Here is a 4,027-nt window from a genome sequence, read left to right as displayed (position 1 = left end):
GGCTCAACAGGTAGATCTACAGATAAACTCATCTTTCAGAAATTTGACCGACCGGGTTGACACTTCAGCGTGAGAAATTGGGGGTTGTGGTGTGTGAGCGTGTGAAACCGGTCAAATGCGTGTGTCTCACGGCCAATGCGTGAGAGTTGGCAGCCCTGGCTCTGACTGCAGGCTGTGCCTGCTGCGCGAGGCTACTGCTGACTGTGAGTGCTTTTGGACGGGAGAGGGGCTCACGGCAGCTCCCGTGGTTGAGCACAGTTTTTTTTCCCCTCCCATCCTGTAGTCTACTCGCGTCCCCCCGGGAGAGAGTCCGAGAGTCCGGGCAACCCCACCGGTTGAGAACCACTGCCCCACTGGATTGCCTACTTTTATCTCTTGATGTTCCCTCATTAAATCTAAATCCTTTTCCCTCTATTTCCTAGTTGGACTTTTCTCAGCCTCCTTCCTTACTCAAATATTTATATTGCAACAGTAGTTTAATTACTACATGAGCAGAGGTGGGTAGTAACAAGTTACATTTAATTCGTTACATTTACTTGAGTAAGTTTTAAAAAAAATTGTACTTCTAGGAGTAGTTTTAAATCACTATACTTTTACTTTTACTTGAGTAGATTAGTGAAAAATAAACTGTACTCTTACTCCGCTACATTAGGCTACAATGAGCTCGTTACTCGTTACTACGCTTCATTGTTTTTACCCCCGCGTACGTCTCATTTTAATGTTTTATTTTGACAGATAGAGAGTCTTCCGCTGAAGGATCCACCACGTGACTGTGCTTAACCAATCACACGTCGTTGTGCAGTCACGTGACCACACTTGTTTCAGCAGCGGGACAGGTTAGCCCATAGACATAAAGAGGTTAGCTTTACAGTCGTAGCAAAGCAAAGACCCAGAATCAAAAGTCGCCAAGGCAACGCAGACCAGGAGGACCCCCCCTCGGCCTCATAGTGAAAGCATGGTTACCTTAGGAAAAGTGCGAAACAGCAGCTTCATTATGCGGCGTCTTCTGTGTCGACCAAAACAAACGGACATGTGAGTGTTCAAAAACTCAACATCTAAGCTGAGGAGACGTAGCGGTAGTTTTAGTTTTTGCTGTGGAGAGGTGGCTGTTTGTCTTTTAGGTTACATACAGTATGTTTTACACATGCAGTATCCATCCAAATTTGATGTGACAAGTCTCTCAAGTAAGCTAATTTGTAATTAATAAATTAATTTTAATTTATTTTATTGATTGGATGAACTATAATTTGCCTAAATATGATTATTTTGTATTTCTGTCTGTCTGATTGATGCTTGTGTTAAGAAATAAATCAGAGGTTACTCAACAGTTACTCACTACTTGAGTAGTTTTTTCATCAAGTACTTTTTTACTCTTACTCAAGTAATTATTTGGATGACTACTTTTACTTTTACTTGAGTCAAATTATTCTGAAGTAACAGTACTTTTACTTGAGTACAATTTTTGGCTACTCTACCCACCTCGTACATGAGTAAACACTTCTCTTCTGCTTTCTCCTCTCTGTTTTCTCCTCTCTTTAACTAAAACCTTGTTTTTACATGACCTGCTTTTTTCTTCTTTCCCTCATTCTTACAACACCCTCTCTCTTATTCTCTTTTCTGTACGTTGTTCCCTTTTTTCCTTCTTTTTGAATGAGCTAACCCCTGAGCCTGTCTGGATGGGGAGGGTGCAAACCCTGCTCTGTTATTTTCAGGGGAGCTGCAATATCTTTGAAGTCTCAATGCAGAATCCTGATATTCTACTGTCCCACGGTTGGTGCTCGCTCTCATTTTGCGGGAGCGGAGTTGACTGTGAGTGGAGAGGGGCGGAGGGGCTCGGGGGCGTGCATTTCTCATCTCCCTCTGAACCATCTGTTAACACAATGGTATCTTTGCGCACAGTCACTGCCCCTTTATGTATGTTTACTACTGGATTAATTCCATGTGTGCCAACCGGAGAATATGGTGGCAGTCTTATGTCTGGATTTTATGTAAATGACTGATAATTTTTCTGTGCCTGTGTTTTATCAACCTTGTCTCCCTTATCTTGTGTCCGAGTGTCCTTTATGAGGTGTGCTGCTCGCTGCATGAGCATTAAAAGGCCTTGGAGAACAGCATGTTTACCTTCTACCTTCATCATTTTATTTCTCAATTTGGCACGTAATATTAGACCCATGGTTATGGCGTTGTCCTCTAATTTGGTTATATCATCCTGTAATTTATGCATTCCGTCCCACAGTGGACAGAACAATGGCTTCTCAGTATTTGTTGGGTCTTTTTGTACTACAGGATCTAAAATGTCCTGTGCTTGTTTTATGCGCACATCCTTTTCTTTTGGAGTGCTCACGGCCGCGTGTTTCAACGTTACCACGGTTTATACAGTCCTGATTCCAACCAACCCTCCTCATGCGTCTTAGCCTCTGCCATACTATTCCTTTTATTTTTCAGACTACCTTCATTTCTACGGCCCAATTTAGAAACTACTCTTCGTGTCACCCGAACACTACACCTTCATGTATTCCCTGTTTAAAATACACTACCTTTCATCTGATTCACCAGACTACCTTCATTTCTACGGCCCAATTTAGAAACTACTCTTCGTGTCTCCCGGACACTACACCTTCATGTATTCCATCTTTGAAATACATTACCTTTCATCTGGTTTATTAACTACTACTCTTCCCACTACTTATTTTCCAATTTAGCGGTGCCCTTCATGCTTACGTCATGGAAAAATATCCTGCGCGCAAGTTAAATCCTCCTGTAAGCACTACATCTTAGTACCTATTTTTAGCAAGTTTTTTAACTACGTTTTCAAACTTAAACTATATTTTACACATTTTTCACACATTAATATCTTTCACAAATTTGTCAATTTTAGCAACTAGGATACAGACACGTTCCACATTCAGATTTTGTAAATATACAATGCTGCAGATTTGATATTAACAGGTTCTAACTGACTCCCAACAGTCGGGCAGCAACCAACAGTTGCAACTTCAAGCCGCAACACACTGGACAGTCACATTGCGTTACTTTCCCCTTCCGGACAGCACACCAGCGTGACACTGCCAGCTGCAGTTCCAGTCCGAAGAGAGTCTGCGCCGCGTTACCAAGCGCAACGTTTCAGCTCTTGGACATCAGCCACGAGGAGTGTTGGAATTTAAAATGTTATATGTGTTTAAACACTGTGTATAAGTTGCAATATAGATATTACATTTAAGCCAAAAGGCAAAAGCATTATTTCAATATAAAAGAAGACGGGTTGGTCATGCATTAAGTAGTTTGCAGTACTCCTTTTCTCTAAGATAAGGTGGTCTGGTACATTCCATTATAATCCAGCCTCTCTTAAATCTGTCCAAGTAAATTGATTGTTAGGGATGCTTACTGAGTCCCTCTTTAAACAGACCATTTATCTTTTTCTTTGTTTTGCTTTCCTAACCTGAGAGTCATAAACCTTCCGTCACATTCCAACTGAAAAGATAACGGATAAGCACACAAAGACATCACTGTGATCTGAAGACCCCACCCTTTGTGGATAAATCTAGGGGGGTAAGAGCCAAAGAGTCAGACAAATTTGGGGGAGAGCTGGGTTAGTTTGACTCTGTATTTGTCTCTAGAATATTCTACTTAATAAAAAGGATTCACACATCAACATCTGAGATTCTGACTACTAATTGATTGAACCCTGAGACCGGAGCAGGTTTTTAGCTCCAACAGGAGGAAAAGGTATTTTTTTAATAGTTTTCTATCTTCTAAATTAATGTTTAATCTAACATAACGCAACAGGGCATGGTAGTGAGTACAACAGTTAGCTGTTTGTTCCTCCACTACAACCAAGCTGGCGATTGAGCCCTTACTACCACTCTGATACAGGGTTTACGCGAGTCCTGAGAGTTTCAGATCTACTGCAAACTTGTATGTCTTGCAGGGGGCCCAGATAGGTATACTGTCGAATTAGGTGCCTGTAGGTGCCAGCTAACTTAGTATCGTTTGTAGCGCGGCTGCTATGGTAACATTCAGCAATGTG

This window comes from Etheostoma cragini, chromosome 9, assembly GCF_013103735.1.
Source record: "Etheostoma cragini isolate CJK2018 chromosome 9, CSU_Ecrag_1.0, whole genome shotgun sequence".
NCBI lineage: Eukaryota > Metazoa > Chordata > Actinopteri > Perciformes > Percidae > Etheostoma > Etheostoma cragini.
The sequence above is the reverse complement of the archived record's forward strand: the minus strand, read 5'-3'. Positions refer to the sequence as shown.